General features: G+C 43.7%; 1 non-coding gene across 2 annotated transcripts in view; it reads right to left on the reverse strand.

Annotated features, from left to right (window-relative positions):
* Positions 1-4,138: 4,138 nt before the first annotated feature.
* Positions 4,139-23,764, reverse strand: part of LOC114809091 — a 53,113-nt gene continuing 33,487 nt past the window's right edge. Inside the window, exons 1-3 of one of the 2 annotated variants that reach the window (XR_003756847.1) lie at positions 20,493-20,564; positions 5,320-5,431; positions 4,139-4,360 (exon numbers count right to left, since the gene is read on the reverse strand). This is a non-coding gene — a transcript (uncharacterized LOC114809091). Of the gene's footprint in view, positions 4,361-5,319; positions 5,432-20,492; positions 20,565-23,764 lie in introns of those variants that run through there. The other variant, XR_003756849.1, reaches the window with a different exon arrangement.

The raw sequence follows: 23,764 nt of genomic DNA on the forward strand, positions 1-23,764 counted from the left end.
TTCACTGCTGATGACAAACCCATAGTAGTCCTTCCCCTTTTGACAGAGGCTCTAGAAATCCAGGTCTTCTATTCCCTTCATATGGAAAGGGAGACAAGAAGGCCAAAGAGAAAACAGCCCAGGCACTATGCCATTACCTTGCCCTCCTACCTCTCCTCCCTTCTCTTCTACTGCCCACCCCACAAGCTCCGCTCCTCTGCCGCCCACCTCCTCGCCATCCCCCATTCTCGCCTATCCTGCCATCGACCCACTGTCCTGGAATGCCCTCCCCCTTCACCTCCGCCAAACTAATTCTCTTCCCCTCTTCAAAGCCCTACTTAGAGCTCACCTCCTCCAAGAGGCCTTCCTAGACTGAGCTTCCCTTTTCCCTCTGCTCCTCCCCCTCTCCCTTCCTCTCCCCTCAGCAACTGTGCTCGTTCCGCTCATTTGTATGTTTTTTATTACCCTATTTATTTTGTTAATGAGATGTACTTCACCTTGATTCTATTTATTGCTATTGTTTTAATGAGATGTACATCCCCTTGATTCTATTTATTGCTATTGTTTTAATGAGATGTACATACCCTTGATTCTATTTATTGCTATTGTTTTTGTCTGTCTCCCCCGATTAGACTGTAAGCCCGTGAATGGGCAGGGAATGTCTCTATCTATTGCTGATTTGTACATTCCAAGTGCTTAGTACAGTGCTCTGCACATAGTAAGCGCTCAATAAATACTATTGAATGAATGAATACTAGGAGCACAACAACATAACAAAGGCCAACACTGTTGTGTCCCTATAGTGGTTGGGTGGATCCCACAATGGCATTTTCAGTGATACACAAAAACACAATACATACACACACTCATGGTGAACTTCACCACAATTTGAAGTTGGGAATATATACATGCATATATATTCCCAAACCACTGGTCTTTCTACTAGACTAATAGAATGATATTAAGTTATTATAAATCAGCTTGCATCTGTTTGGATAAAACCTTGTGCTATTGGGAAATGGTGGTGCTCATGAAGGTGGTGCAGCACTATGGTGCCAATTCTCCTCAATATAAGCCTTGCCAGGAACATGATTCCTGCTTTCCATACTTTGGCATATGCCTCCAAGTGATGCTACTAGGAGAGGCAAGGCCTGCATCCTTTACTTAGATGTGTCGCTGTCTCACTAATATTGTCACAGGGTTTCTGAGACAGTGACTTAGGGTCAGCCCAATACCAACCTGGGCCCAGCTTCACTACCAGAAATGTAAGCTCGCTGTGGGCCCAAAATACTGTACTCTCTCAAGCGCTGAGTACAGTGCTCTCCTCACAGCAAGTACTCAATAAATACAATGGATTGATTGATTGATTGGAACATCCAGGCTCCTAGAATTATTTTACTGTCTCTAAGAGGTTTTTCCTATACATAAGAAGGCAAGATGAAAATAGCATTGACAGTCACAGAGTGAGATTCCCAACTAAGAGGCAATCAAAGGAATAAGGCAGTTTCCCCTTTGTTTCACCCTTTTTTTGGAGTACCTCCTCTGTTTGGGATCACAATTGACTTCTACACTGAGTCAGGGAAGAGGAAAGATGGTCCGGTTCATTAGATTTTCCCATATAGTGAGTCACACTGAAATGGAGCAACTGCAAGAACCCCAATATGTGGAGACATGGATATTGATTCTGCAGTTTCAAGAAAACTGAACCGAGGCAACACGCTCCATGATAAATGACTCAATAAATAGGGCAACATAGAGCAATAGAAAAGAAATAAATCTCTTTCATGTACTGAATAGAACTGAATAATGCTCAATATAGCTTGGATGATTGAACAATAAAAATGGTTTTGTCTTAAAATGTAAATTTACAAGAGAACAAAATTTTATTTTGTCTTTAATCTGGATTCTTTTTGCCCTTTAAACAATTAAAATTCACATAAAAGATGGGGTTTACCAGGGAGTTCACTTTTCAAAATATGACTGTTCATTGATATAATTTTTGAAGAGGGAGGATGCCTTAATTCTCAGTCATCAGAAGCTTTCACTTCTACTACTCTGGCTTCATCAATATTTACTTTTACTTCATAGTTGTTGAATCTGCATTAGGATTTAGTAGGTTGTTCATTGAACAGATATTCTGATCATGGGACACAGCACCTAGAGGGAAACTATAAACACTGCTTCCCTGAATTTGTTTGAGTGTGCAGTGGCTACCCAACCCGGGTTGATTCGGGAAAAGGCCTATCTATAGTGGGATGGATCGATCAATTCATCAAACAATCAATGGGATCTATTGATCACATACTGTGTACAGAACACTCTACTAAGCCCTTGGGAGAGTGCAATACTATAGGGTTGGTGGAAATGTTCCCTTCCCACAAGGCGCTTACAGTCTAGAGGACAAGATGAACTTCAGCAGATCCTTTTATACCATGCTTTTGTGATTCTGGCCAGGACAAACTTGGCAACGGTGGATTTAGTAGTCCCTCCCTTTGATGGCACGCTGGACTTCACTTTGCTTGAGAAAGTAAATGGAACAGTAATTGCCAGATTAAACCAGAATATGACAAAGCCTCCTCATGATTTGCAGCAGCCCAGCTGAACAAAAACAAATAGTTTATGTGCAAATCCTAGTCAGAAATTTTTATGATGAATCTTCCCCGCAAGGCCAAACATCTTTCACTTAATGAAATTACACTATAAATTATTTCCAAGAACATCCCAATGTCGAGGCAACTCACTTAATTATCCATTATCACAGAAATGTCGACATCATGTTAATTAAAAAGAGGGGGCAAAACCATTTCCATTTTTTATTAAGATACATTGGCCTCCTGAACAGCTATTAGCTTTGCTGTCAGGGTGAGGAGTAGGGCAAGTTTTACCCTGGGAGCCAGGGAAATGCCACATCATAGCCAGTGGTCATGAGCACGCTGTCTGAAAACTGCTGGAGCTGGCAGGCACAGGAAGGTTTTCAGGAGGAAACCATAGGTTTTACTCTGCCTCTCCCACCTACCAGATACAAATACCGGCAGCATGAAGTATGGAGAAGCAGCATGGTCCAGTGGATAGAGCTCGAGTGAGTGAGAAGGACCAGGGTTCTGGTCCTGGCTTCACCACTTGTCTGTTGTGTGACCTTGGACAAGTCACTCAACTTCTCTGTGCCTCAGTTACCTCATTTGTAAAATGGCGATTAAGATTCCAAGCCCCATAAGGGACATGGACTGTGTCCTATCTGATTAGCTTGTATCTAGTCCAGTGCTTAGTATAGTGCCTGGCACTTGGCATGTGCTCAACAAATACTTATATGAACAATACCAAACAGGGATCTTTCACATATCCCATCTGACAAAAGGAAGTTGCCTGATCATCTCCTAAATCTAGAGGTACTGTTTAGCTAGGGATGGAAGACCTACAAGATGCTCTCCATTTGAGGAATCTGACTATGGATTAGCGTTTAAATTCAGACTCTCCAGACTCAAGGAACCCAATCTGTGTTGCACAAAGCTGAACAAAGAATAATAAGCACTATGATGCCATTCTGAGGTCTAGCCCTATTGCATCACTTGAAACACAGATAACCCTCTCCAAAAGACATGTGTGTGGAGAAATAAGCCTTTCTTCCAGGAGACAACATATTGCCATCCAGGCCCCAACATGGCTACCATTTTAAGAGTGATTCATTATAGTTACATTGCTGATTTTGCTTTCATCAAAGATAGAGTTTTCCTGATAGCCAAAGTCACACCTTGCCCTCCTTCAAAGACTTACTGAAAGCACATCTCCAAGAGGTTTTCCCAGACTAAGCCCCACTTTTCCTCAACTCCCCTCCCTTCTGCATCACTCTGACTTGCTCCCTTTGCTCTTTCCCTCTTCCCAGCCCCACAGCACTTATGTACATAGCTGCAATTTTATTTATTTGTATTGATGCCTGTTGTCCCCCCCCCCCCAGACTATGAGCTTTTTATTGGAAGGGAATGTCACCATTTATTGTTGTATTGTACTTTCCCAAGTGCTTAGTACAGTGCTCTGCACACAGTAAGTGCTTAATAAATAGGATTGAATGAATGAATGAATGAATGAGTCAGGATACATTTGGAGCTTCAGCAGCCTTGGAAATCTTCACCCTGATGTGAAGGGCACTGGTGAGACCAGGGTGTTTGGGTTACAATGTGGGATTTTAATTACAAGTAAACATTGCAATCTGGTAGATATAGAAAAAGGGTTGGGAAAATATTTAGACAGACTGAAAACAGTAAAAAAAGATGGAATTGCATTTTACATCTGTCCCCAGGAGTCTCACTGTCAGTTTCACATGACTTCTCAATTCTGCCATGAGGAAGATGGAAGACCTAGAGCTGGTGAGTGGCATGATTGGACCCTGGGAAAAAAAACACAGGTATGTTGGATTCAGCACGCTTCAATTAAAATTCAAAAAAAAAAGGCATTCAAATGATGTGTCATTTTCCGCAACTGTCTTTTCAGAAGCTCAAAAACCTTAGCAACATCAGAACGAAACAGATTTCAGACTCTCAGCTTCAAAGCTTCTGCCATATTCTGGCCTAAGTGCTTTTTCGAAAGTTGTTTACTTCCTCCACTTTCTCTTAGGTTTCTTTGTTTTCCTCCCCCCAAAAAGAATTTTTTGTGCATTGCATTCTTATTCAAAGATTAGAGAGTTTGATCTAATGGAAATTCATTGAAAGGAAATACTGACTTAAACTGTGAACTCTCCCTCGAAGGAAAATGTGTATTTTTAGTTAATTGCACATTAGATTGTGATGTATATTAGTTCTGCTGGGTAACTCAATTGTTTTCTAACCTTTTTCCACTGGAAAAAAGGCCTATGAAGAGAGAAACCAATATAATGTCACTAGGTCAAGGGGTTGTCTAGAGACTTAATTGCAGAGTTAAATTAATAATCTGAATTCTGGATCCATTCTCCTTGCAGAGCACCCTGGGTGATGGTGAGTAGATAATGGGATACTGGGAGACGGAAAATCCCTCGTTTCCATATTACTACTTACTAGGCAGAACAAACTCTGCTAATTGAAGCTTTTTCATATTTAATTACAAGCAACAGGATTCTATTCCCCCAAATAAAGTTACTATTTACTTGTCTGATTCAGAGTGGGAATGAACTCTGCCTTGTAAATAGCACAAGAACTCTGCTTCCTGGTAATACCCCCTCCCATCCACCCCTGGTCTGCTCCCCTTCCCTCGGTGATCTATAGGATGGTGGCAGCTCATGGTGAAGGAAGAATCCAGATCCTTTTTGAACAGCTGGAAGTCTGTAAGGGTTTGGAATGGAGAAAGTCTATGTCGGAGCCCTCAGGAGCGCACCTGTTGATGTCAGTTTTCTGCAGGTGAATTATCTCCAACCAGGGAATCGTCTGAATCTGCAGGGGCTTTTATTGACCTTCTTGGCAGACAGCCTCCCGCAGGCACCTGAGTCCTGTAGGTGCGTAAATAGATGAGCCCATTTTAATTACAGTTTTTCTGAATTTCTTCTAATTACAGAGAAGTCACATTGAGGAACAAATGACTCCAACAAAAGAGATTAGAGATTTTTACTGCAACACTCCAGATGCATGCAGTTTCTTGAGAGAAGTTCCGTGGATACAGCACAGACCTGGGAGTCAGAAGGACTTGGGTTCTAATCCCAGCTCTGTCATATGTCTGCTGTGTGACCTTGGGCAAGTCACTTAACTTCTCTGGGCCTCTGTTCCCTCATCTGTAAAATGGGGATTAAGAGTGTGAGACCAGTATGGGACAGGGACTAGGTCCAACCTGATTAACTTGAATCTACCCCAGTACTTAGAACAGTGCTTGGCACGCAGTAAGCACCAAGTACCATAATTCTTATTATTATGTTATTAGTATAGAGACAACTGATGTGCAATTAACAGTAAATCCTGATTCAGTGAGGCCAGATGGTGCATGATGAATAAGCATATTACAAAATTTTCACTAACATTTGGAGATAAGCATTCCTCTACATGCCTAAGATTGATCCCAATACTATTGTTTCCTACTTTCCCCGCGGCCTGGACAGATTTGTGGACCCAGCTTAGTTTCACAGTTCGGTGGCACTGGTAGGGTGGGGTGCCCTTGGGACATAAGAGAGGAATAGTAGACCTTCTTTCCCCCCGACTCCCCTCATGTGAAAGGTGAAGGGTTTGTCATCCAATACATCCCAGATCTGAGGCCATTCCCACAGGTGTCTGCTGGCAGCTTGGGTGGAGACACTGGGTCAGTCCCATGGACTGGAACCTCAGTTTGAAAAGAATCAATCAATTAATTGAAAGAGTAGATATGGGAGAGAGAGGGAGAAGTGGGTAGAGACCAGGGAGAGAGAGGATTAGGTTTGGAGAAGGGGCACAGGAAACCAAGGGCCACAGGAACCAGGGAAGGTTGGACTAGAATCCAGTGCTTGGGAAAGCCGAATCCAAAAGAAGAGAGTGGTATGTTATTAGACTGAAGAGTTAGCAAAAGGAGACTCCCATCTTCAACTGTTTCAAGAAGAAATGACTCTTGTCACTATGACATGAAATTGTCCCACCTCTTTCCACGGGCACAGTCTTTCCAATTAGAACAAGTCAAACCACACCAGCTCTTCATTTTCTGAAGATTGGAAGCCACTAGGGTTCATCTCATAGACCTGCTTGCACACCTCTGATCTGGTAGACCTCTGATTTTAAAGGGGCTTTTACTTGAGGAAAGGCTTTGGGGGCAGATCATGAGGAAGCTACTTTTTAGCCAGAATGGAATAATAATAATAATATTTGGCATAGTCATTAAGTACTTACTTTGTGCCAAGCACTATACTAAACACTGAAGACAATATGATCTAAAAAGATTAGACACAGTCCCTGTTCTACATGGAGCTCACAGTCTAAAGGGTATTTAACCCCCATTTTGCCAGTTTGGGGAAGTGTATTTGTTAAGCGCTTATCATAAGCTGTACCAAGCACTGGGGCAGGTATAAGATAATCAGATCAGATCAGATCTGTCTACATGGGGCTCATAGACCAAGTAGGAGGGAAACAGGTATTGGATTCCCATTTTACAGATAAAGAAACTGAGATACAGAGAAGTTAAGTGACTTGCCCAAGATCACACACAACAATCAAGGTGTGGAGCCAGGATTGGAATTCAGGTCCTCTGACTCCAAAGCTCATACTCTGGAATTGAGAGCTCTTAGTTTTGTTCTGGTAAAAGGTGGCCAATGAGATGCAAAGGTCTCAACTGTGTTTGGGAGAAGTAGTTTTCTAGGTAATATCTTGGGGACCAGAAAGAGTTAATGCATCTTCCGAGATCTCAACCTGCCCCAGGAAGGAGCTTAAAATGCTTTGGCAAGATCGGACCCTCCTATCCCTCCCACTGTTGCCTTGACATTCAGCACACTTGAGAAATTACGCTCTCCAATTTACTGAAATGCATCACGAGTTATTAGTGTAACTCAGCATGAATCATCACCTCAACCCATCAAACTTGGGAAACTCTCCATGATTACAGTGAGGATCTTTCTTTCTGTTTCTCAGGGATGGCACCTATCAAGATGGATGAAGCCAAATCAAGCCATTTAAATCTGTGTTGATCCTCACTGGAAATGCTGAAAGCAACAAGGTGCCAGGCAAAGAAAACTGCTGTACTTCAAACTGTGCGATTCTAGGATGGCCAGACATGAGTTTTGAGAAGACCGCACTGGTCCCCTATACCCCCTGCCATCCCTGCATGTGGGGAAGCAAGGTTTAAGCCAGTTATACACAGGATCACTCAATGGGGGTCATCCCCTGACAGACCTTCCTATGGAAACCAGAAAAAAGTGATGGAACAGAGATACCAGACCTGTGGCAAGTGGATTTCTACTGATTGAGGTTTTCCGCATATTAAATGGCCACATCATTGTTCAACCTCTGAGCTCAGTGGGAGCTTTCTGGCTATTATGTCTTAGCTTTGACATTGAGCCTGAGAGTGGCTGATGGTCATTGCAATTTCCTTTATTCTGGCTTCCTCCCTTTGAGAGGGAATGATGTAGAAGGATCAAAACAAAGTTGTCCAGTGCTCAGTTCAGCACATGAATGTTCAGGACACATTGTTTCCTCTTGGATAGAAAACACTCTGGGGTCTTGGTACTCTGCCAGGACATCCCTAGACTTGCTCTGAACCTATGGACAAATTATATGCTTTTGACCTAGCTGTAAAATGGGGAAGGTAATACCCAGATGCTGGTTGAAAAGTCCTCTCCCAATAGAAAATGTTCAGGTATACTGAGCCAAAGTGAAGCTGGAAATGTACAAATATCTGGATCATTTGAGTAATCCTATTGCTCCCTAATTCACAGAATAGGTGAACTTTCTTCAGTTTGCTTTGACTGAATGGACCTTCTTTAAACCTGCCTACAGGCCAATGATGGTTGTCTTCTCCAAAGCATCCTCTAAAGAATAGATCCCTGCCCCCAAAGGCCTTCTTGTTTGACCTACTGGGACCTCCTAAATTCATCAAGGAATAATAATCTGTCATCTGCACCCATCCATTAGCATATACAAGGAAACCTAGACAGCATCTATCTATGAGCAATATTTTATTTTGGGAGAAGAGGGATAATCTATCAGATTAAAATGCTACTCTCTCTTTCCTTTCCATTTCTGACATTTAGTACTGTAGTTGCAATGCATAATTTTTTTAATAATGATCAACACATTGGCAGAAGAAGCCTTCCTGTCTGGGTCTCAATTTGGACATTTTTGGTTTCCATGACTACCCCCTACATCCTTGTATTCTAAGAGTGTGTCTGTGAAACAATGATAAAAACAAATCAACTTTATATAAATGGTTCTCTTCATACATCACAAAGCAACACCCTCTTCACAAAGACTGACACAAGACTCCAAATTGTAAGGTTAATTTCTATAGCCCTCAACAAAGGTGTTCTCTGTAACTAAACTTGGTACTTGTTATTAGACATCCTTCTGTCCCACTCACTTGAATAACTTTGTTGAAGATAGGCTGGTGTTAAGAGGTAGAGAGGTTACTATGGAAACATTATTCCAAGACAAAACAATACAATATTGCCTCAGACTTCTTTCTGAAAGCAAAATAAAGAATCAAGAACACTCTGGATTAATAGCATTACTTGTTAAGAAGTCATTGACTGCTACATTAAAAAATCATTATTATTGGAAAGTCTCACTCTGACTTTGAAGCAATATTTGTTCTTTGCTCCTCGATTGGAACTGGGCCTCTCAAATGAAGAACACCAACGTGTGTATGGTAGTTACAGCTTCAGTTGTCTGCCTTCCTTATTTAAAAAGCTGAGGTTGCTCTCCAATTTCCTTACAACATGGGCATGATGGTAGCCCAGTGTTTATATTCATTGCTGGTTAGGCACTGAAGCCAGCTTTTCAAGTGCCGTGAATAGGATGGATGGGATCTTTGTGGGAATGACCCTGTAATTCCTCCTACTCCTGCTTCTCCTTCTCCTACTCTTCCCTTCTACTCTTCCGTTCCTCCTCTTCCTCCTCTGCTTGTTCCTTTCTCCTCCTCTTCCTCCTCTGCTTGTTCCTTTCTCCTCCTCTTCCTCCTCTGCTTCTTCCCTTCTCCTCCTCCTCCCTCCTCCTCTTCTTCTTCCCTTCTCCTCCTCCTCTTCCCTTCTATGCTTCCGCCTCTTCCCTTCTATGCCTCCTCCTCCTCTTCCCTTTGACTCCTCCTTCTCCTCTTCCTTTCTCCTCCTCCTCTTTATTCTCCTCTTTCTCCTCCTTCTCCTTCTAAAATGTGAACAAGCGGTATAGCATAGATTTAACTTTAAACAAGAAAAGTAAGCAAAACACACAAAAATATAACAAATAAATAGGTTGCTGTAAGGACAAATGAATGAATGAATGACTGAATGAATGAATGCAAAATTGCATAACTACATGAATAACAGGGAGTGAGCTTTGAATCAAAATCAGGACTTTCTGTTAGTTTTGAAGACTGACAATAGCCATTGGAGATTTTGAGGACAGTGATATGCTTAGCATGATATTTGAGAAGAATGATCTGAACTATACAATGCAAAATACACTGAAGTAGGTGGAGGATGGAGGCAGAGAGCTCAGTGAAGATGTTATCTTGCCACAACCAAAATGTGGTCAGAGTTTGAACTGGGTTGGGGAGGGAGGGTGTCTGTGATGGTGGGGAGGAAGGAATGGTTATGGGAAATATTATGGAGGAAAAGCAGGCAGGATTCAGTCAGATTGGGTGAGGGATAAGAAAGGAAGGTGTCGAAGATGAAGCTAAATTTGCAACATTCTGAGCCAGTAGAAGATGGTGGTGATGTCATTTACACTAATGGGAAAGGTGGAGAGGGTAGGTCTAGGAGGGAAGAGAAGAAGTTTGATTTTGTCATATTGAATTGAGAAGTCAGGGAGCTATCCATATGGTGATGGCCTGGTAGTAAAGAGACAATATAAGGTTGTGAAGAAGGAGGGAGGTCATATATGATGAGGTAGATTTGGAAGTCATCGGCATAGAGGTAGGATTTGAAGCACAGGAACAGAGTTGAAGTTGTACGGTAAATGTGGTGTTTGTTAAGTGCTTACTATGTGCTGAGCACTTTACTGAGTGCTGGGGTAAATACAAGATAATCAGGTCCCACATGGGGCTCACAGTCTAAGTTGAAGGGACAACAGATATTGAATCAGGTCTGAGCTCCCCAAAGTCACCCCTCCGCCTCTCCCCTCCCCCCTACCAACCCTCTCCCCTACTTTCCCATCTTTCCCTGCAGTATCCTCAGAGATCTCCCTCCTCGCAAGTGCCACCCCCTCCACCTGCGCCTCGGACCCCATTCCCTCTCACCTTATCAAAACCATCACCCCTGCCCTCCTCCCTTCCTTAACTTCTATTTTAACCACTCAATCTCCAATGGCTCCTTCCCCGCTGCCTGCAAACATGCCCACGTCTCCCCCATCCTAAAAAAACCCGCTCTTGACTCCACTTCCCCCTCCAGTTATCGCCCTATCTCCCTACTACCCTTCCTTTCCAAAATCCTAGAACGAGTCGTCTACAATCGATGCTTAGAATTCCTTAACTCCCATTCTCTCCTAGACCCCCTCCAATCTGGCTTCTGTCCCCTCCACTCTACCAAGACTGCTCTCTCTAAGGTCACCCATGACCTCCTTCTTGCCAAATCCAATGGCTCCTACTCCATTCTAATCCTCCTTGACCTCTCTGCTGCCTTTGACACTGTCGACCATCCCCTCCTCCTCCATACCTTATCTCACCTTGGCTTCACGGACTCTGTCCTCTCCTGGTTCTCCTCTTACCTCTCTGGCCGGTCATTCTCAGTCTCCTTCGCTGGCGCCCCCTCCCCCTCCCATCCTTTAACTGTTGGAGTTTCTCAAGGGTCAGTTCTTGGCCCTCTTCTGTTCTCCATTTACACTCACTCCTTCGGTGAACTCTCACGGCTTTGACTACCATCTCTACGCAGATGACACGCAGATCTACATCTCCACCCCTGTCCTCTCCCCCTCCCTTCAGGCTCGCATCTCCTCCTGCCTCCAGGATGTCTTCACCTGGATGTCGGCCCGCCACCTAAAACTCAACATGAGCAAGACTGAGCTCCTCATCTTCCCACCCAAACCCGGTCCTCTCCCAGACTTCCCTATCTCCGTGGATGGCACGACCATCCTTCCCGTCTCTCAGGCCCGCAATCTCGGTGTCATCTTTGACTCATCTCTCTCGTTCACCCCACACATCCTATCCGTTACCAAGACCTACCGGTTTCACCTTTACAATATCACCAAGATCTGCCCTTTCCTCTCCACCCAAACGGCTACCTTACTGCTACCGGCTCTCGTTATATCCCGGCTAGACTACTGTGACAGCCTTCTCTCTGACCTCCCTTCCTCCTCTCTCGCCCCACTCCAGTCTATTCTTCACTCCGCTACCCGGCTCATCTTCCTGCAGAAACGATCTGGGCATGTCACTTCTCTTCTTAAACAACTCCAGTGGTTGCCTATCAACCTCCGCTCCAAACAAAAACTCCTCACTCTAGGCTTCAAGGCTCTAATAATAATAATAATGTTGGTATTTGTTAAGCACTTACTATGTGCCGAGCACTGTTCTAAGCGCTGGGATAGACATAGGGGAATCAGGTTGTCCCACGTGGGGCTCACAGTCTTAATCCCCATTTTACAGACGAGAGAACTGAGGCACGGAGACCCCTTCCTACCTCTCCTCCCTTCTCTCTTTCTACCGCCCACCCCGCACGCTCTGCTCCTCTGCTGCCCACCTCCTCACCGTCCCTCGGTCTCGCCTATCCCGCCTTCGACCCTTGGGCCACGTCTCCCGCAGTCCTGGAACGCCCTCCCTCCTCACCTCTGCCAAACTGATTTCTTCCCCTCTTCAAAACCCTACTTAAAACTCACCTCCTCCAAGAGGCCTTCCCAGACTGAGCTCCTCTTCTCCCTCTACTCCCTCTACCACGCCCCCTTCACCTCTCCGGAGCTTAACCCTCTTTTCCCCCCATTTCCCTCTGCTCCTCCCCCTCTCCCTTCCCATCCCCTCAGCACTGTACTCGTCTGCTCAACTGTATATATTTTCATTACCCTATTTATTTTGTTAATGAAATGTACATCGCCTTGATTCTATTTAGCTGCCATTGTTTTTACGAGATGTTCTTCCCCTTGACTGTATTTATTGCCATTGTTCTCGTCTGTCCGTCTCCCCCGATTAGACTGTAAGCCCGTCAAACGGCAGGGACTGTCTCTATCTGTTGCCAACTTGTTCATTCCAAGTGCTTAGTACCGTGCTCTGCACATAGTAAGCGCTCAATAAATACTATTGAATGAATGAATGAATGAATCCCCATTTTGTAGATGAGGGAACTGAGTCCCCTGAAAAGTTAAGTGACTTGACACAGGACACAGAAGGTGTGTGGTAGAGCTGGAATTAGGAACTAGGTCCTCTGACTTCCAGGCCTGTGCTCTTTCCAGTAGGCAACACTGCTTCCATCCTGCTATATGAATGCGAAGAGCTGAAGACACAGAACAGGAAATCATAGTTAAAGAGTGAGCCAGTAAAGAGACCAAAAAGCAGTATTCAGGCAAGTATAAACGAATCACTATATTATCATTCGTTCATTCAATTGTATTTATTGAATGCTTACTGTATGCAGAGCACTGTGCTAAGAGCTTGGGAGAGTACAATACAGCAGTAAACAGACACATTCCCTGTTCACAGCGAGCTTACAATCTAGAGGGAGATGCAGTCATTAAAATTAATGAATAAGTCCAGATATATACATAAATGTTGTGGTGCTGAGAGGGGAGATGAATAGAGGGATCAAATAAGGGTGATGCAAAAGGGAGTGGGAAAAGAAGGAGGGCTTAGTCAGAGAAGGCCTCGTGGAGGAGCTGGGCCTTCAATAAGGCTTTGAAGTCAGAGAGAGTAATTTTCTGTTGGATTTAAAGGGAGAGGGTGTTCCAGGCCAGAGGCAGGACATGGGTGAGGGGGTCAGTGGCAGGACACATGAGATTGAGGTACAGTGAGAAGGTTAGCACTAGAGTGACGCGAGTGGGTTAGATTGTAGTAGGAGAGTAGAGGGGTGAGGTAGGAGGGGGCAAGGTGATTGACTGCTTTAAAGCCAATGGTGAGGAGTTCTTGTTTGTTTAGGAGGTGGAAGGGCAACCATAGATTTTCTTGAGGAGTGAGAAAACATATCCTGAACATTTTTGTGGAAAAATGATCCAGACAGCAGAGTGAGTATGGATTAGAGTGGGAAGAGACAGGAAGGATAGCAAGGATGCTGATATGGAAATCAATGTGGGATAATAATAATAATAATAATGTTGATATTTGTTAAGCGCTTACTATGTCCAGAGCACTGTTCTAAGCACTGGGGTAGACATAGGAGAATCAGGTTATCCCACGTGGGGCTCACAGTCTTAATCCCCATTTTACAGATGAGGCAACTGAGGCCTAGAGAAGTTAGGTGACTTGCCCACAGTCACACAGCTGACAAGTGGCAGAGCTGGGATTCGAACTCATGACCTCTGACTCCAAAGCCCGTGTTCTTTCCACTGAGCCACACTACTTCTCTAATAGGATAGGATAAGTGCTTGGATTAACCTGGTAGCAGTTTGGATGGAGTGGAAAGGGTGGATTTTAGTGAGGTTGTGAAGGGGGAACGAACAGGATTTAGGGATGGATTGAATATGTGTGTTGAATGAGGGAGAGGAATCAAGGATAATGCCAAGGTGAGACATGTTCCATAATGGTGAAACCCAAGTCAGAAAGAGAGCCTAGGAGAGGGAAACTGAGAAGCCAAGGAGAGTTAAACCCATTAAACCTGGCGAAAGGAGGCCATTGAGATCTTGGTGAGTCCAGGCTCAGAAGAGGAAAAGGTGAAGAAACTAGGTTACAGAGGCCCAAGAACAAAGTCAGTGACATCACCAGTCCATTCAAGGAGTTTGGGCAGGACTGACAATAGAGGGGAGGGCAATAGCTGGAGGGTGCAGTACATTAGTGAGAAGAGTTTCCAGGATGCAGAAGACTTCAGCAGGTTTAAGGCAAAGGGGAAGGAATGGGAGGAGAATGAGAAGTGAAGATAGCAGCAAGACAAGAGAGAAGACAAGGAGCAGGTTCCCCAGGCTTCATCCCTCCCCCAATCACACAGACCAAAATCTCACCACATTCAAAGTCCTCCTAAATTCCACTTTTGCCAACAAGCTTCTCTGATTTTTTTCCCAGCAGGTGATAATTTCCCATATCATCTCTTGAGTCATCTCACGATTTTTAATTCATTTATGCCCTCCTTAGTATTCGTTTATATATGTGTACTCCATGTCAATTTTAACCATTCTGGTTGTCAATATTTTTATGTTTGACTTTACCATGAGAAAGTAAAGTCCTTGAGAGTAGGGAAAGTGTGATTTCTTTATTCTATAATTCCCAAACATCTAAGAGTAAAAATTGTAGCCATGAAAGAAAGTGCCAAGGACCAGGTTAAATATAAAATAATCAAATTAGAAGCAATCTCTGTCCCATAGGAGTCTTGCAAAGAGGGAGGGAAAAGTGGTATTTGATTCTACCGATGAAGAAAGCGAGCTACAGAGAAGTACAGTGTCCTCCCCAGGTCAGACCCTAGGCAAGTAGCAGAGCTGTGATTAGAACCCATATCTACTGACTCCCTGTCTTCACTTGGTCATACATGTAATCAAGTGGGAACTTCATAAATGTAGCTGCTATTACTACTACTTGGGAAAGAGAGGATTTGGGGGCCCATGGAACTGGTATGGATTCTATCCCCTAGACTCAATAATAATGGTGCCAAATTGGACCACTCTTTCTCCCCTCTCTTGCCTCCCCTTCTTTCCTTTCCAGAAGAGACGGCTTATCAACGAGTTCAATGTTGTTGTTTTTTATGACAAGGGGCTAGCTAGATCATATCTTCATTGGTTTCATTTTGACTTTCTGATTCATAAAGTTAGGTGCGAGCCTCTCTGCTAAAATAAGTAATGAACTACAAATTGAGAGGAAATTAGTTATCAATTAGTCATCGGATGGTTGGAAAGGCAAGCAGCAGGCATAAATGGTGCAAGATTAGTTAAGCCACAATAAATTTCATTGCTCTACAAGGATTGATTCTTTATTCATTACTTCTCAAATTTATCTTTATTAGTCTCAGAAGGATGAGACTAAGCTTGGGCTGCAGCTTAGCACAAGACCAACCTATTCACTTCAAAAATATGGAAAGAATACCCATTAAGCCAAGATGAACTGGCTAACAGCCACAAGAGTTGGATATTAAGTTGATTCTCTCTTTGGGTGTTTTGAAAGGGGAAAAGGTTGTGGAAGGAGAAATTTCAAATTCATTTGGTCACTAAATCTTGTTGGTGTTTCTTCTACATTCTTGGATTTACCCCTCCCTCTCCATGTTATCATCCATTACAGTGGTCCAGCTGCTCTTGAATATTCCAGCTAAATTAATGTATCTGTCGTCTCATTGACCCTCCCTCAGCCTCTTCCCTATGCAAGCCATAAGTCACTCTTTGGCTCAGATCATTTTTCTAAAATGTTCTTTTGTACACTTTTCTCCATTCTTCTAAAGCCTGTAATGGTTACCACTGACTTTAAGGCAGTTCATCAGATCTTTCCCTCCTACTTAACCACTCTTTTCTCCTACTGTATCACAGCTGACACACTTCATTCCTCCCAAGATCACCTTCTCATTGTGCCTCATTCCTCCACCTCCAGTCCCTTGTTCACCAAACCTCCTGCCTGGAATTTCACCCTGCTCCTCAAATCCACCAGATCACAGCTCCCTACATCTTCAAAGTCCTTCTGAAATCCCACTTTCTCCAGGTAAATTCTCCCACATTATATTTCTTCTCCCCAAATCAGAACCTCCCAACAGCCACCTTAGCACTTCTGCTCTAACTCAGACCTTATACACTGACATATACACCACAATCTATGGTATTTATTGATGATGATAATAATAACAATAATAATGGCATTTGTTAAGTGCTTACTATGTGCCAAGCACTGTTCTAAGCACCAGAATAGATACAAGGTAATCAGGTTGCCCCACGTGGGGCTCACAGTCTTAATCCCCATTTTACAGATGAGATAACTGAGGCCCAGAGAAGTTAAGTGGCTTGCCCAAGGTCACCCAGCAGACAAGTGGCAGATTTAGGATTAGAACTCACGTCCTCTGACTCCCAAGCCCATGGTCTTTCCACTAAGCCATGCTGCTTCTCTCATGTTTGCAGAGCACTCTCCTAAGCTCTGGAGAGAGTACAATAAAATAGAATTGGTAGGCAAGTTCACTGCCCAGAAAGAGAACAAGCATGAACTAATGGAAAGAGCATGGGCCTGGGAGTCAGAGGACCTGAATGATAATCCTGGCTCCTCCATTTGTCTGCTGTGCAATCTTGGGCAAGTCACTTAACTTCTCTAGTCACAGTTCCCTCATCTGTAAAATGTGGACTCATACTGTGAGCCCCATGTGGAATATGAACTGTGTTCAGCCTGATTATCTTGTATCTACCACAACTCTTAATACAGTGCCTATCACATAGTAAGTGCTTAACACCATTTTTTAAAAAGGAGTTTTAGTCAAGATGAAGAGACAGACATTAATGCAAATAAATAAATTATGGATCTTTACATAAAGGCAAAAGGGCTGAGGGTGGGGTGAACATCGAACAGATCCAAATGCATAGGCAATGCAAAAGGGAGAGGTCTTTTAGTGACAGCACTGTTGTACATATCAATTTACATATCCTATTATTTAAGCACTTGGTTTTCTATACATCCTTCATTTCAGCCTCTTCTTCCTTCTATCTGTGAATTGTCTTATGCTTATCTTCCCCATTAGGTTCTTGGCTCCTTGAGTGTAGATTGCATGTCTTCAGCCTCTGTTGAATTCTCCCAAATTCCCAAGGGACACCATAGGTGCAGTACCTGTCCTATTTGGGCACTAAATAGGAGGGAGAACATGTACTGAATTTACATTTTGCAGTTGAGAAAACTGAGGCTTAATTGAGCTAAACTTAACTGAGGAGTTAAGTGGCTTGCCCAAGGTTACACAGCAGTCAAGTGGCAGAGCTGGATTTAGAACCTATTTGTCTTCCCTTCTGCATTGTCTATGCAGTAGGGTCTGAACCCCTTAAGAACTTTGTTACTCACTCCACCTCCAGCCTCACAACACTTATGTACATTTTTTATTCTCTGCCACTTCCTCTATTTATAATTAATGTTAATGTCTGTCACCCTTTATAATCTGTAAGATCCTTGAGGAAACAGATCATGCCTACTAGTATTGTACTTTGCATTCTATTCTCCCAAGCCTTTAGCACAGTATTCTGAATACAGTAAGTGCTTGGTAAATGCCATCAATCAGGTGACTGTTGATTGCTTCTCTATGTCCAAGCCATAAACTCAGTTTTGCAATAATATCTGTTTCCACCACCTGTTATAGCTAGGGAATTAGGGAATGTCCATCTAAGCACAGGAGCCTTTTGGAATCAATTGTGCCAGTGTCCGAAAAAATGGTTTGTGCATATTTGTGAGGGTCCCCATGTCTGCTATTGGGCAGCTGAGTACTGCAGTGCTAGCTTTCCTTAATATAGAGTATGACATAATTGTGTTGTGTCTTACCCTGGATTATAGGAGAACAGGGAGTGTATTTTTGAATCCATGTGGACCCACTCTTTGAGTCCAGCCCCAAGAACCTGCAGGAACAACCTGAGATGCTAAAGCCAAAACAGGGTAGCTGCAGATAGGGTTCTGAATTGGGTGTTCTCCAGTGTGTTTTGCCTGGAGGAACCCACTGCAAAACTAGCCAAAACACTAACTGGCTGGCAAGCCAGGAGTAGGTTTTTCTAACCCTGATTCCCAGCGTTCAGCCTTTGAATTTTCTTGAGGGGGAGTTAAATCTCACTTTTTATTGGGATCAAGATGGTGATATCTATTTATTGTATTAGGATTCAACTCCATGCACCACAAGGAAAGAGAAACATGAAGTGAATCATTAAGGGACAGAAGGCAATTTACAGGCTGCTCACCTATGAAGTTTATCACAGTCACCAGTGAGAATGCCCTAGACCACAAAACAAACAAGAGAAAACAAAGGCACTTTGCACTGCTGATATTTAACTATGGTCTCGGGGATTTGACACCTGCTTTTTTATTTGCCGCAGGGAAGCTTTAAGTCCCTTTGGCAGGGCCATGCTTTCTTTTATGTCCCACACAGAGTGGTTCCTACTTGCATGCTCAGTGTATAGCCTCCAACAGCAGGTTTACATCTCAGCTATTCCTTTGGGAAGGGTTTTTGAGCAGAAAGACCAGACCAGATGTGATTTTTGTTGGTCCCAGAGGTGAACACCTGCACTGTCAGTGTGGAGGAATGAGGAGAAGCAGCCCACCTGAGGAAATGTCCTGGAAACCTACATTGCTATTTTATTTTCTTTCCAGACTTCCCAGCAGGAATTGCCCCCAACACTGTCTTTCCCTCCCAAAGACCTGGCTGGTGGGGGTGGGCTGGAGATTAGACCTTACAGGGCTGAATGTGTGTGTATGAAGCTCTAACTGAAACCTAAAGAAGAAATGTGGGAAAAGTGGTCAGAGGTCAGATCCATCTCTCATTCCCAACCTCCCATTACTGGCAGGACCTAGACTATAAATTCACTGTAGGCAGGGAATGTGTCTACCAACTTTGCAATATTGTACTTTCCCAAGCACTTAGTACAGTGCTCTACACATGGTAAGTGCTCAATAGATGTCACTAATTGATTGAATGATTGGAGGTCTCTTCCAGTCTTCTACTGTCTTGGCTCTACAGCAGTAGAGGCCAGGGCACCATGGAAGCAGCATGGTGTAGTGGATAGAGCCCTGTCCTGGGAGTCAGAAGGTCATGGGTTTTAATCCCGCCTCTGCTACTTGTCTGCTGCATGACCTTGGGCAAGTCTCTTCATTTCTCTGTGTCTCAGTTACCTCACCTGTAAAATGGGGATGGAGACTGTGAGCACCATGTGGGACAGGGACTGTGTTCAACCTGATTTGCTTGTATCCACCCCAGTGCTTAGTACAGTGCCTGGAACACAGTAAGTGCTTAATAAATACCATAATTATTGTTATTATTATACCCAGATGGAGCCATGGCTGGGAGGGCCTGCAGTCACTCAGAGCTGTCCTGGAGGTGCCCAGTGGCCAATGGACCTTCCTCAAGTCCATAGGATGTGGTATCTGAGGCCTTGAGCCTTACTCTCCTTCTAAAGGATGGAGAATGACCAGGTAAGTCAATGGCAAAAAAATGAGAAAAAACCCCAAAAAACATGTACCTCCTAATGATAGACACAAGCTGCTTTAAAAGACAGAGACAAAGGTAAACTGTAAGCACGTCATGAGCAAGGATTATGTCTACCAACTTCACATTATCATACTTCCTCAAGAGCTTAGTACAGTGCTATGCATAGAGTAAGCGTTCAAGAAATACCACTGCTTGCTTGGCTAAATGATTGAAAAAAAAAAGATTTGCTGCAGTGCCCCTGTCATTTTCCAGCAGCTCTCTCATCTCTCTTCTTCAGAGAGGGAGAAAGCAGTGTTCTTGGGCAAAGATGGAATGATCCCGGAAAGCCCGGAGCTCCCACCATCTGGGTTTCTGAGCCACTCTCAGGCCCATTCTCCTCACGGCTCACAGGAACCCCATTCGAGCCAGCTCATGACACTCTTTTCTACATCAAATCTGTCCAAGTCCCTGGGGGCCTTTGAGGAATGACTAAATAACAAATGAAATATTTCCCCAATCCCCTGAAACACTGTTTTCCCCTGTGAACATTCCTCCGGAACAGATCTGTAATGAATAAAGACATCACACTATCTGCAGTGATTTTTCAGATCTATTTCCAGAAATTGTAGGCTAGAAGATGCAGGTTATTTCATTAATCCTACCACTTTGAAACAATTCATTTTGAAGCATCTTGAATCATAATCTTAAAAGGGGGAGTTTGGCCCTGAGGGTTTACCTTCAGATTGTTGGCCTGTGGATGGCTTTTTCTGGTTTTCATTGATGTTGCTTCTAGTTGCTCCTATTTATAGAGGGCAGAAACTGCACCAGGTGATCTGGCAACAAATTATTGGCCAGGAATCAACCACTTGTGCAGTGAAATAGGGGAGGGGAGCATGAAATGATAAGTAATAATAATATTTGTTGAGCATAGATTCAAAGATTGTGAGCTCCCCAAGGGCTTAGTACTGTACTTTGAAGTCATAGTAGATACTTAACAAATACACAATTATTATTATTAATGCTTAATGCTTAATAATAACAACTGTGGTATTTCCTAAGTGCTTTCTATGTGTCAAGCACTGTACTAAGTGCTGGGTTGGTTACAAGCAAATCTGGTTGGACACAGTCCCTGTCCCGCATGGGGCTCACATATCTAAATCCCCATTGTACGGATGAGGGAACTGAGTCCCAGAGCTGTGAAGTGACTTGCCCAAGGTCACACAGCAGACAAGTAGCAGAGCCAGAGTTAGAACCCTTGACCTTATGCCAGGCCTGTGCTTGATCTGCTACTACTACTTTAGCACTTACTATGTGCCAAGCACAGTTCTAAACACGGAAACGGATACAATATAAGGTGATCAGATCGAATCTCTATCCCATGTGGGGCTTACAGTCAAAGGAAGAGGGAGAACATATTATTCTTCATTTTACAGTTGAGAAAACTGAGAAGTTAAGTGACTTGCCTAAGGTCACTCAGCAGGCATGGGATAGAGTTAGGCTTCCAGAAATGAACTATCAACCCAGCAGAAATCATGCCCTCTGCCAGTAATTGCAGATTGGCTTCCATTTTGGCAAATTTGTCAGGGAAGCAATCCGCCTCCCCATGGGCTGGGCCCCTTCCAGTTCTTGAGATTTTCTGGTCCCGCCCATGCAGTCCGAACTCATTCCCCCTGACTCCTCAGTCCCTCTGTGCCCGCAGCGTGGCTCAGTGGAAAGAGCCCAGGCTTTGGAGTCAGAGGTCATGGGTTCAAATCCCAGCTCTGCCACTTGTCAGCTGCGTGACTGTGGGCAAGTCACTTCACTTCTCTGGGCCTCAGTTACCTCATCTGTAAAATGGGGATTAAGACTGTGAGCCCCACGTGGGACAACCTGATTCCCCTGTGTCTACCCCAGTGCTTAGAACAGTGCTCTGCACATAGTAAGCGCTTAACAAATACCAACAAATACCAACATTATTAATCCTTAGCATGTGACTTGTTTTTGGACAGCTGGATCCTTTTTGGGGACCTGGGTTATTGTTGCTGCCATTGCCCACGTAGCATATGCCAGTCCTGCCGCTTCCATGATGGGTTGCCAAACCACAGGGCTGGGGTCAGATTGGGGAGGAATGTGCAGAGGAGCTACCTTTCACAGTCTGATGGGGGAAAAGGTCAGCATGTAACTTCTGAAGTTCCAGCAGAGAGAATTTTGCTACTGACAGGTAACTGTACCAGAGGGTATTTAAAGTTAATCTTTGGGAATTTTCCCAGGGACCAGTTTCTTCTTAGCAATTTTAGCCAGGTCAATGATTTCATGGGGAAAATCCCCGAGTATTAACTTTAAATTTAGAAAGCAACTAGACACTACCATCAGCCCACAACCCTTGCAACAATTTTGCAGATTCCAGTAAAATAAAGTTTCTTAGGGCATGCTTTATCCATAAAGTGTTTCTTTCAGAACCTCTGATTACTGCCAAGCAATTCCACTTTGGGGAGCAATACTCTTTGGGTGCAGTTGGACATTGTTCAATAGTCTGGGCACTAAAGAGGTTATGAGGCCCAGAGAAATGGAATGATTTGTCCAAGGTCACCCAGCAGGCAAGTGGCAGAGCTGGGATTAGAACTCAGATTCTATGCTTCCCAGGCCCAGGCTCTTTCCAACTGACCGTGAAGATGCACTGATAAACCCTAGTCCATAAGCTCCTTGTGGGCAGGGATCATGTCTAGCAACTCCAGAGAAACAGCATGGCCCCATGCAAAGAGCACAGGCCTGGGAGTCAGAGGGCCTGGGTTCTAATTCTGGCCCCACCACATACCTGCTATGTGACTTTGGGTAAGTCACAACTTTTCTGGGCCTCAGTTACCTCATCTGTAAAATGGGGATTAAAGCTGTGAGCCCCATGTTGGACATGGACTGTTTCTAACCTGATGATCTTGTATCTACCTCATTGCTCAGTACAACACCTGGCACATAGTAAGTGCTTAACAAATACTATATATATATAGTATATATATATATATATACATATATATACATATATATAATATATATGTATATATATAATATATATTGATTATATTCTCCCAAACCCTTAGTATGGTGCCCTTAACAGAGTAAGGGCTCAACAAATACTACTAATTAATTGATTGATAGGCCTGCTGTGGGTGTGGCTGAAAAGAGCTTTTCACAACAGACAATACTGTCTACCTTTAACAGGGGAACTGTTTGATCTTTGCTGGATTGTTGGATTTCAGGATCCCTGCTGGACTTGTCTAGTTTGTAGGTTGCCTCTAGGTGGTTCTTCACCCATAAATATTCATCTGCAATTGCACAGACACAAAAAGTGAATACTCTTTAGGGAAACAGCTTGGCATAGAGGATAGAACACCCATCTGGGAGTCAGAAGGTCATAGGATCTAATCCAGGCTCTGCCACTTGTCTTCTGTATGATTCTGGGCAAGTCCCTTCACTTCTCTGTGCCTCACTTACTTCACCTGTAAAATGGGGATTGAGGCTGTAAGCACCACAAGGGGCAGGGACTGTGTCCAACTTGATTTGCTTGTATTCACCCTATTGCTTAGTACAGTACCTGACTCCTAGTAAATCCTTAACAAAATACCACAGTTATTAAATGGCAGAACTGGGATAAGAACCCGGATCTCTTGATTCACAGAGCAGTGCTTTTTTCACTGGCCCTAGAGCGGAGTGTTCTTCAAGGTGGCAGGCCCAGGAAACATCCTGAAAAGCAACTGGCCAATCTAGGTAGGAGGATCACATTTCTCCAGAGCAAGGAAATTCAACGAAGCAGCGACACTTTCACAATGTAATAATAATAATGACTGTGCTGTTTGTAAAACACTCACTATGTGCCAGGCACCATACCACCCACTGGGGTGAATTCAAGCAAATCATGTTGGACACAGTGCCTGTCCCCCTTGGAGCTTACAGTCTCATTCCCCATTTTATAGATAAGGTGATGGAGGCCCAGAAAAGTGAAGTGACTTGCCCAATGTCACACAACAGAAAAGT

The sequence above is a fragment of the Ornithorhynchus anatinus genome, chromosome 2, assembly GCF_004115215.2.
Source record: "Ornithorhynchus anatinus isolate Pmale09 chromosome 2, mOrnAna1.pri.v4, whole genome shotgun sequence".
NCBI lineage: Eukaryota > Metazoa > Chordata > Mammalia > Monotremata > Ornithorhynchidae > Ornithorhynchus > Ornithorhynchus anatinus.